At 37.1% G+C, this 12039-nt stretch overlaps 1 protein-coding gene across 2 annotated transcripts in view; it reads right to left on the bottom strand.

Annotated features, from left to right (window-relative positions):
* LOC127522331 (transcription factor SOX-13-like) overlaps positions 1-7267 on the bottom strand; it is a 28417-nt gene extending 21150 nt beyond the window's left edge. Inside the window, exon 1 of one of the 2 annotated variants that reach the window (XM_051912164.1) lies at positions 6792-7267. The gene's annotated coding sequence lies outside the window, so the exon portion shown is untranslated. Of the gene's footprint in view, positions 1-3381; positions 3527-6791 lie in introns of those variants that run through there. The other variant, XM_051912165.1, reaches the window with a different exon arrangement.
* Between the last annotated feature and the right edge of the window lie 4772 nt (positions 7268-12039).

Below are 12039 nucleotides of genomic sequence, written 5' to 3'. Positions count from 1 at the left end.
TAAAATCCTAGGCCAATTTTTTTCAGCGTAGAACAAATCAGTCAATCTAAAACAAGGCAGAAACTCAACTGTTCTCTCTTCGCCGTAGTACCACCTGGCAGTACATTCAGATGGGGCAGATAGCGGAGCTCCATCGCTCAACGTGAGGACCCAGACAGGAAAGGAAGAAGAAACCTTCACCTCTCAGGACATCCTGAGACCCCGCGCCTCCCTCCCCACCCCGCCGGCCACTTCACCGGCGCAGGACGGAGCACGTGGGCTCCTGCTGTCAAAAACAGGATACACACTCACCACTCGGCTGAGAAACAACGGCTAATAGAGAAACAAGGGTGGGAGAAGGAGGCATGACGGAGGAAGACCAGAAGGATATGATGGAATTGTTTGGGATGTTACGAAAGCAAAACCCAGAATTATGCCAATAGATGGTTTCAACCTCCTCCAACTGTGTGAACATCAAGTTCACTTCTGAGAAATTTTCTCTCTATGAGATAGGAGTAGTTCACCCAAAAATGAACATTTTAGCTTTATTTTCTCACCCTCATGGCACATTTTCTGCAGTTTTGGAGCTTGATAGAAGTGGTCGCAACAAACTGTTGTATTGATTCTTTAAAAAAATTCACCATATGGGTTTGAAATGAAGACAAAGTTTCATTTTTGGTTAACTATTTAACTTTAAATCAACTCTAAAAGCATGTGTTGGATGTTCTAAACGTCGAAAATAATCTGAACGAACCTGAAATAACAGGCAAAAATGGCACAAACAAACTCTAATCAAGAAACAAACTAATCACAAAAGCGAAGGATGTCGAGTGAAAGGCAGATCAAACGCAGCACGAGAAGGAGCGGCTGGAAAAAGTGCCTCTGCGAACAAATGTTGAGCTTGTATTTAAAAGCCACATCTGTATGCAGTATCACACTTTCTGATAACATCTCAGAGATGCTCCTATAACGTCTTGCACAAGCAAGCAGAGACGAGAAATACACACACTCCCACTTACATACACACACAACCCCCGTTTCTACAAAACCTAGCTATATTTATGAACGGTGCAAGTGCAAACTTTAATATGATCACGTTATTTAAGTCAGCAGTAAAATTATGCACTTTTCTCTAGTGACATTCAATATTTCAGCTTGATATTATCATGACGCTCCCTGGTCGCTCCACCAAACAGAAACTTTCAAGAAAGTTTTAAACTTTTACATTTAAATTACAACCTTTAAAATGTGGTTCAACTCTAGAGAGCTGATATTTGTCAGCTCATACGTACAGTGACATAAATTGACAGCTTTCTGGCAAAGTTGCTTCCCCCACGCTTTCGCTACATTAAAATTGCTTTCTCTGTAAGTCGTAAATGATACATTTCTGTGATTCTACGTTAGTGATGAGTCAACTAGGCATCTGAGGAGGAACTAATCATGCTATTTCTCTTTCACTGAAAAGCTCAGGTGTCAGACATGGTTAAAAAATATTTGTCTGACATGGCATGATATGAAATGCTGCCTTTGCTAATTACTAACTAATTAGTCACAGAGGTTTTTATGTTTGGGGTCTAATAGCAATGGAAAAAATAATTTGTAAAAACATTTACATGTAAAAAGAATAATAATTATTTCAAAACTCATCTCTTATTTTCCCTTTCTACTCTTTTAATAAGTTCCTCTGAACTAAAAAAAAGTTATGATTGATTAATATTATTTACCTCTCTGTTTACCACAAATTATGCACATAATCACGGGGTCTCGGAGACCCCAAAAAATATATAGCATTTTTCAAGCAGGATCTTTAAAGTGTGCTGAAATGTGAAACAGTCTATAATCAGATCTCATAATATTAGGAAAGAGCCTCAAAGACATCAAGCTAACAGTATTTTGAGCCAATAAAAGAGGACTTTCAGACCACAAATTACAACACATCTAAGATTTTAACCAGTCACCCTGCAAACCTCAAAATAACTGTCATTCAAGTTACCCAGTGTAATCTGTGGGCTGTTTGTTTGAGAATTAATAAATAACAATCCTTGATTAATTTGTAAAGAAACAAATCATGAGGCTGTGGTAGTTTATTAAAATATCAACCCGCAGGAACACTACGCTGTGTTCTCAAAGTTCACGGCAGAGGCCGGTGGAGTTCATGCAAATGACTGCGGGATTATTTCCTGGTCACATTCATTACAACTGAAAGCGGCCTTACTGCATTAGAATGACAGTTTATCTGACAGAGAGAGGATAGCAAGACATTTGTGTTTTTACACATGACAAACAAACAAATGAAGCCCACACAAATCTGTTGACAATATTTGCACTGACGTTATTATTCAGATTAATGTAAATGATTGAGCTGGATAGCATGTTTTATATTTAGTGTGGATTTTTTTTATACTTCTTATGTAAAGTCAATGATGTTTACATTTGAATTAGATATATTGATAGTGTTTCTGTAGGAAATAAAAACAAAAACAAAAATACAGTTGTATGCAATTTAAAGGTATAAAAAATAAGTGAAAACTGGTCTAAATTACCAGAAAATATTCTATTATATCATAAATTACCGGAAAATTTTAACTAACTGGAATTACGCCAATTTGAGTCATTTTGAATGACATTTTTACTATATTGTCCAGATGCTAGAAACTACTGGAGCCATGGGAAACTTTCTATTACCTAAACAAGATTCGAACAGTGGATACATGTTTGCTTTTCCTTGTCTCCTTTCAATTTTCATTTCATTCAACATAATTCTTCTCCTAATTTAAACAATTATACATTCAGGGCAATAAATCCACCCTGCAATTTGCCCCTGAAACTTTTATGTGAAACCTTTTGTTTAAGCTCACACCCAAACCAGCATATTCAGTCCAAGTCAAAGTCATGTTCAAGCTTGCATCACATGAAAGTTCACCTTTTGCCCATCTTTCTTTAATAAATCTCAGAACTTGGTGCAGAACAATCACACACGCGAAATAATTTCAAAAAGTCCAGCAACGGCATGAGGGATCAAACCTGCTTGGTAGTTAAAAAACTCAAAAAAAATATTACGTTAAATATTACAGCTTTAAAGTAAAGTAAAGTAAAATAAAGTAAAATAAAAAATAAAAACAATTAAATTAAATTAAATTAAATTAAAATAATTATTAATTAGTTTGACATTTCTAATTAATTAAATAAAAAAAAACAAAAAAACATTTGGCACGAAATAATGCTGCAGCATAAATGTGCCACCCAAATTAAATAAAGATGCAAAGAAAAATATTATTTTACCATTGTTAAAGTATTCTTTGTAACACTAAAGATCAATAAAAAAACAGAAATGTGTAAAAGCATGCAAAACTTAATGCAAAACTGAACACAAAACACGCAAAGTTGCATAGCAAGTCTTACCTAAAGTGGCTGAGATCACCGTTATGACAAAATCCAGAGAGTGATGTGCGTTTTGATGGGCGGCTGTCAGATTGTCAGATTGCTGAAACTTTCTCTGTTCTAATGTTCTAATGGAGGCCTTTCTAATTTCCGCTGTGGGTCTGAGATCATCTCATGGTAAAGAGAGAGGGTAGGTGGAACAAAAACTGGAGGTTTTTGGGAACACGTAGGCGAAAAGTGAAAGTCTCATGGCACTTTCCAGTTGACACCTCTCACGTGCGGAAAGCGATTTTAACCATTTCGGACAAGACGCTTGCCATTAGAGATTATTTATAGTTTACGTTTAAGTTAAGTTACGTTGCTATAGACTTAAGATGGATCTACAAAAATGTGTTCAATGTAGTAAATGTTTCAGACACAGCAACAAAACATGCACATTTTCGACATTTGCATTTCTTAGAAACAGTGATTTAAAGCAAATAAAAATTACATTTAAATTCAAAGTTTTGTAAGTAAAAAGGAAACCATTTTGGACAAGATAGCATATGTTCTTCTATGTTCCCAAACATTAAACTTGCATCAACAGAAACACACCAACAATGGTAAGCTGGAATTTACAAAGAGTTACAAAGTAATCTAACAAAGTTTTGACATTTGTACAGATAAAATTACGTTCCATATTTCTGACAGGCCCCCAAAACACTGAGCCCTTTGACTGCAAACACAAGCGTCTGAACAGAACGCAGTCAGTGAGCTGCACTCAAAGCGTGAAGATGATTTGATGGACAGCCGCAACGATCGAACGCATTTATCAGCGCGAGCTTCTCCGGCCTGCTCTGTTTGATTTCATTGATGTTGTGGCGAGCCCTGAAAAACTCCCTTAACAAGCTATTGTTGTCTCTCTCTCATCAAACCCCGGCTCAATAGGACACATGAAACAATGCAGACCCGAGCAGAAGAGGTCAAAGTTTGACTAACAGAAAGAATAGACTTTTGTTCATTCGCCTGTCCTAGCTAAACTCTCTGCTCTATGGGAAATAATGTCACGTCCATCAATAATGCAAAGGTTTCAGCAGAAGTTATCAGGAGAGCTTTTCAAACTTTTCCTGTATTTATACTTCACAGTTCAATCTGCATCATGTGACTGGCTGCATTTTGCTCAACGCTAACAAACGTGGCATCGACAGAGGTTAAAGTTATTGGAATCATCCAGCTGAAAATATGAGAGATGACAAAGAAATACAATGGTGAGTGAAAGTGTTTATTTAGAGCTTAATAATGTGTCAGCCTTGATATGGACATGAGTAAATGATTGATAAATGTCCATTTGGACGATTTGAACAGGATTGCATTAATTTGGAAATCCCAACAGCTTTGTCAATGGATTAACAACAACTTCAGATTCATTTAGTAAATCACAAGTGCATAAATTAAGTGTTTGTTTTCTTCTCTTTTTAGATTTTTCCCATCAAATTGTGTTACGATAACGACCACACTTCAATCTAGGTATCAGTCACTGGAAAACCCCTATTAGTCGACCACTAGAAACCAGAAGAGGACTCAGAATGCGATGCATTTTCAGCATGTTTGCCATCCAGTAGAATACTTCAGCCTTGACTGTCAGATAAGAACACAACAGAGTTTGTATAAATCAGCTTATGAAGTGATCTGGGCTCAAGACTTTGCAGAGACCGGATGTATAGACCCGCTGACAGCTAAAGAGAACCACCACTGGTTTCCTGACCTCTCAAACTGAGCATACAAATATACAAAGAGATTGATAAGAATGGAGAGAGGGACGCAAAGAAGGCAAATAAGGCATAGCGTAAACATAAGATGGATAGAAATGAGGGGAAGAGCAAAAGGTCAGAGACTCCCTGCTGACAGGCAGCTTTGTGTGCAGTCAGCCACTGTGAAGCCAAACACTCACGACCACTTCGCCAACTTCCCCTTTAATAATCTGTCGACATGCCCGCCACAATGGAGGTGCACAACTCAGGTGCTGGATGTTCTTTGGCAGGATACAGACGGGATATGCTGCCTGCACTGGCACGACAGGCTTATTTAACCTTGCACATACAAACGGAGACAATAAAATGACTACTTAGAACTCATTATCAAAGTTTTACACCTATTCAGCGATTGCGCCACAGTCGGTCTGCCCTGAGGTGCTTTGCTTTCTGGTTATTCCGGAAGGCTGATATTCTTTAACAAGAGAGCAACAGAAAATCTGTGAGACCTGTCAGCTACCTGAATAGCAACTCTTAGCGGGTGTCCAAATTAAAAAAAAAAAAAAAAAAAAAGAATGTTGAAAATCCATTGAAATCAGATACAGTCATTCTCATCTAATGATACAGTGATAGACTGATATATATTAGGCCAATTATCAGCTGATTTTTATTAATATAAAATAAGCAAATGTAAAGTTATATATATAATTAAATGTTAAATGTATTATTAAATAATTATAAAACATTAAATAAACTAATTTATATAGTGTAAGATAGATTTAATTTCAGACATTTTGTGTGCATCTTATTTGCTGTCATTAAATTGTATCATGTATAATAACATCTGCCAACTAATATTTAGATATCGACATCTGCCACTGAAAGGCCCATATCCGTCAACCACTAATGTGAGCTGCAAATTACTTTCCTTTCCTTTATTAGGGGCTAAAAAGAACCTATAAGTTCTTGGTTAATTGTATATGCACTTTTAAGCACATGAATCACTATTAAGACCCATTGATCACTATTCAGATATTTGAATGATTAAACAATCCAAAACAAAGCAACCTAAGAAGAGAAAAACACAAATTAAAAAATGTTTGTAGAAAGTTATAGTGTGAGCTCACCTCAATATGAGATAAAAACATACATGTATTTGGAAACGCGTGCATTCAAAACCCCTTTAATTTCCTATTCAAACATATGCGTTAAAGTTCACGTCAAATTGAGCAGGAACTTCTGTGAAACAAAACAACTAAGAACTGCTTCTTAACTTAGCCTACAATAAATGGCTGCAATGCCCTTAAGGTTAAATACTTTACATATATTTTTAGCTCACGTTAATAATAATTCATTGAGTATGCGTTGAAAGCAGGTTGTCATTTCCCATTCAACCGTGTGCACAAACATGCAGTCCTGACACACCACAGGACAGTTTCAGGTGGAGAAACGAGTTCGTGTGATGCAGAAATATTAGTCAAAATGAGATTTGTTTACTTTGCAGGTTCATAAAACTGGGACATTTTGACTTTACGGAAAAGTAAAACTCACGCCAAGGTAATTCAAGTGATGACAGTGTACCAAAATTCTCGTCCCAACGATCTACTTCTGTTAGTTTTAATATATCCCACTACAAACAGACACTAACGTGCAAACATTTGTGCGTAAAGTTTCAAACAAAGCGCCATTTGCCCCACTTACCAACTCCGAAAGAACTGTGCGCTGCGCTTTGCGCTCCCCAAACTTTATTCCTTCAGTCTTTCCGTAGTCTCTGGGCCCGCAGAATCGATAACGCCGCATGCAAAATGCGGTTTCCTCGTGTCAATGAATAATACGCCTCTGTCTGTCAACGGCTTACAGCAAAACCTGAGACTGTAAGCGCACAGCTGATGAATACGTCGCACTCTCTCCGATCCAGCCTCTCTTTACTCCACACTGACTTTCTGGTGTTCAGTTTCCAACATTCTCGGTCCTGCTGCCTGTCATCCACCTCCCTCTTAAAGGGAAAGCTCTTCTCTCCGGGTTTCCCTTGGTAAAAGGAAAAATGTTGGAATCCTTGAAGGGGGAAAGGGAGATGCTGAGTCCATGAGTACCTGCTGTTTAATGTGATTTTATCGTAAGGTTAATGTAGCTTTAATGCACACAATTAAGAAAATATGCACATATGGAGAGTTTTGGAAAAAGTGCATGATAACATGCATTTTTATACTTTTATTTAAAAAAATAATAATTTTAATTTAAACTATTTAGTCTTATTCTACCATAAAACCATAATATGTATAAAAAAAAATAAAAAAAAATTCATGATTTATCACATTTTATCTTTTGTCAAATCAACTTCAGTAATTAATGTGGTTCAGATAACATAATATTTTGAGTTTCTGTTGATTAAACCACTCGCCTTCATTGTATTAACTTAATTTCAATGAACTCAAAATTTTAAGGCAACCAGGTAACTTACTTTTTTTAAGTTAAACCAATAGTTTTTTTGTGCTGTATAGAAACGTTAGTGCTTTTTTTGTCAGTTTTCAAGCCAAAACTAACTCGTTTTGATGGTTTGCAGTGACATAAGTGACATTTTCTTGGTAAACTGACACATTAAATGCTAAATTTATTGATGTATGTTGTGTGTCATCTAAAGAATTGAGAGAAAAATTTGTTTAAATAATGACTTCTGAAATTTGAAAAAAACCTTTAATATTATGAGGGAAAAAATATACAAAAAAATTATATTTATTTTTTAAAACAAGTGTGAAATGTGTTATGACAGAAAAATAGTGGCATGCCATATCCATGCTTGCCAAAGCTGTAAATCCTGACACGCAATACTTAAACATTTAGAGCAAACCCTCAATTAAGACCTTTCCAACAGCAGCGTCATTGTGTTGAAGTTCTCTGTAACGAGGGGCTCCATCACAGTCACCCCACTTGTGACATTTGCACGGGGGCCGGTTAGCCAATCTGAATCATCGGAGTCCTTCAAAGCGCTCCAGACCTGCGTTTTTATGTCTCTTTCTGTCTCTTTTTCCCCCCAGCGCACGCACAACTAGCCATCACAGCGCAGGGGTGAGAGCGCAAAGCCGATGTGCCATTTCTAATCCCCTCTGTTCCTGCCTTTGTGTAGTGGCCCAGCAGGAAGTAGGAGCTGGGCAGACAACAATTAACAAAAGAGCTGTGAAGAATACAATTAGCCATCAATAGGAAACCACAGGCCTTTGTGCCTGTTTCCATGGAGATGCTTGACTACCACTATTCCAGGATTACAGAACCTTACCCCCCCTCCACAACACCACCACTTCTTCTGTGTTTTTTTCCACTCCGTCTTTCTTTAACCCTCTCCATCCTTCTTTTCTTCCTCTGCCTTTTATATCCACCTCTCTTTCTTTATTTCCATGTCACTCTCTTGTCACTAAGTAACTCTGGGGGCTTTAGGCGAGCGTTCGCACCTTTGTTCTGCTCTGAGCTTTTCAGGTCTTCTACCTTTGTGTCCCCTGCTGGGCTGAGGTGAAGGTGGCGACTTTTTTTTTTCATTACTCTCTCCCATTTTCTCCATTTGTCCAAAGGATTACCCAGAATGAAGCTTTGTAAGGGGTTGAGAAAGACCTGAGCTGATGAACGCCGCCTCAGTGTTCTAGCCCTTCTGAAAAGGGTTCATGGAAAAGAAGTCTTTATTGTCCATCTGGACACTGTATGCTTCGGCATGGACCCCGCACCTTTTGTCCTGGAGTCCATAGTGTTTATTAGTGAGTCACGCTGTTGTTTATCAAAGATAATGAGTTTTTGTTCTAAAACGTGTTACAAAGATTCCATTTACAGTGTGTGAAATGTTCCAAAAACATTCAAATGTTCTCTCAATGTTACGTCATCCTCGCAATTCTAGCGTTTCATTTATGAATCAGAACAAATTTCTGCCAAATCATTCAAAAATATTCTATTCATCATTCAACATTTAAATTGAACCCAACTGTTTATTTCAAAATATTTTATTTATTTATTCTGCTCGAGTTTTATGAATAAGGCCCCTAAACGTTCAAGCAATGTTGCACTGAGGAAGGTGAGAATTTTTATTAAAAGATCATAAAGATTTTCCATAAATATTCTTTTAAGAACACTTTTTTCTAACAATTGCACAACCTTTAGGACAGAAAAAACATACTCTTAAGAAAGTACTTGAACGTAAAACTCGAGTTTAATGACATAAGAATTTAGTATCTCTATCGCCCCCATGAGGTTTATTGCAGCCACAGTAACAATGACAATGAATGTTAAAGGGATAGTTCACCCAAAAATTAAATTTCTGTCATTAATTACTAGGGATGCACTGATACCTTGCACTCATACTCGTAAAAATACCCCCGATACCAAAGACCGATACCTCACGTGACGTAACTGACAGAATTGTCCGTGCACAGAGACACCGGCGGCAGCAGCAGAAACAATGTCAGCCTCAGGGGTGTGGAAATACTTAAAAATTAATGATGACAACCCACACATTGCGAACTGCATGCTTTCAATCACAATTCGTTTAAGTGACACATTCAGTGAAGGCGGAATCGCGCTGAATGACAGATCAGAAGCGCGCGCTCTCTCTCTCTTTCTTGCGCGCGATCAGTTCTCCTCGCGCCTGAATGGTCAAATGCACACATAGTTGTCAAAATGTCCATCGTGTGGAGTATCTCACGTAAATACAGTCGGTTGTGGCTTAAGTGGACGTAAACATTTGGGTGAAAACAGGATATGTGTCAGTATCCATCGATTCGGTCTTAAAGGGACTGTAGCCCATATTTGTCATTAATGTTAATAAAACAACAAAAGATGTTAAATAAATGTATACATGGTAAATAAACCCACTGTATCTGAAAAACAAGTTTATTTAATTTGTATTTTTGTATTGTTTGTAATTTGTTTATATATTGCAATTATATATATTGGTAATTATGCCCTTTGAAGGTTATTGGACACTGTGAAATTTTTGTTCTTTAAGTTTGTGACAAGCACATAAAAATTATTACTTTTTTCATTACAGTAATAATAAAGAAGCTGTCCTACATTCATTAGTCTCACTGTGTTGTGCCTAGAAATCTGCAACATCATCAAAAAAAAACGAGAGAGAGAGAGAGAGAAAAAAAATTAATAATAGGCATCGGTATCGGTATCGGCGAGTACTAGAAAAAAAGTATCGGTACTCGTACTCAGTCCTTAAAAAATAGTATCGGTGCATCCCTATTAATTACTCACCCTCATGTCAATCCAAACCCATAAAACTTTCGTTCATCTTTGGAACACAAATGAAGATCTTTTTGATGAGATCTTTTAAAATCCATTGACAGCTATGCAACTATCACTTAGACGCTTCAAAAAGTTCATAAAGAGATTGTAAAACTGATCAATATGAATCGAGCAGTTTAGTCCAAATTTTCTGAACAGACACGATCACTTTATATGATGAACAGATTGAATTTAGGGTTTTATTCACATATAGACATTCATCAACTCACACATCAGTTGTGGTAAACGGAAACCCAAGCATGTTCGCTTGACGTGCGAGAACCAATAAGGTTCATTCTTGTGTTACGCAGCACTTTTGAACTTCTGCAAGAACCAATGAGGTTCATTCTCGTGTTACGCAGCACTTTTGAGCTTCCGCAAGAACCAATGAGGTTCACTTTCATGTTACGCAGCACTTTTGAACTTCTGCAAGAGCCAATGAGGTTCATTCTCGCACATCAAGCAGTTTTGGATGAGCTTCTGATTATGTTCGCTGATCAATCTTTATATGTAAATAAAAGCCTAAATTAAATCTGTTCATCATATTATAATGCGATTGAGTCTCTTCAGAAAATTTGGACTAAACCACTCAACTCACATGGATTACTTTTATGATCTCTTTATGAACTTTTTGAAGAGTCAAAGTGTCAGTTGCGTCGCTGTCAATGGAGGGACAGAAATCTATCAGATTTCATCAAAAAGATCTTCATTTGTGTTACAAAGATGAACGAAAGTCTTACGGGTTTGGAATGACATGTAATTGATGACAGAATTTTCATTTTTGGGTGAACTAACCCTTTAAAAGTGAAGTTTCCCATACAGACTGGGATGCTCAAACAAACACAGCAATGTTTCAGCATTTATGCTTTTTGAAGGAATCAACCTATGAATGGTTTACTTGTGTGCTTGCACAGAGTATGTTTCTGGCCGTTGTTGGAACGTACCCTATGAGCTCCCAATGTCAGGACAGGCCTTTTGTGCATCAAAAGACTGGTGAACCCAAACACTCTACATCTTGCAAGCATTTCTGCAGAACCGTGGCATTTACAAATGCAAATGACTCCATAGAATGAAGACGTTAATTCAGTCTTTTGGAACACAACCAAACGTTCTTTAGACCCCTTGTCTTCATTATAACACAGCCTGCCTGTCAGGCCTGCAAGAATCACTCTGTATTCTCCGCGCTACACACTATGCCAATTAGGCAATCATTGTGACTAATAAGAATAATCTCACATTGTGGTTGCAAAAATGTCTCACATTATAAAAAGAACTTTGGGAGCGGATATGCCTGTTTTCTGCCTTCCTGTTTGCTTGTGCTTTGCTGTGCTGTTTTACCCCCCAACTCGCCTATTAAAGATCTTTATCAACACATGCAAATGTATCTCGTTGAAAGCATTATCAATCATGTGATTAACTTCTTTGTTTTCCCGCTGAACAGACCCTAGATATTTTAAGATACAAACATGTTTTTGTGCTTGTTTTTAATATGTGTGAATGATAAACTGATTAGAATATGCTGACTTAGGTAGTGTTTTACCACAGTATTTCAGTGATGTTATCAGGTAAGCGCTTGTGCAAATGTATAAAATTGCTTTGTTAATAAGACAAAACATATGGAATTAATTCATTTAGGATTCCAATAAGTGATTTACTTTTGAACCTTTGACATTTTATGGAT

The sequence above is a fragment of the Ctenopharyngodon idella genome, chromosome 11 (assembly GCF_019924925.1).
Source record: "Ctenopharyngodon idella isolate HZGC_01 chromosome 11, HZGC01, whole genome shotgun sequence".
NCBI classification, from domain to species: Eukaryota; Metazoa; Chordata; class Actinopteri; order Cypriniformes; family Xenocyprididae; genus Ctenopharyngodon; species Ctenopharyngodon idella.
Note: the sequence above shows the minus strand (reverse complement) of the source record. Positions and strands in the feature narration are given on the sequence as shown.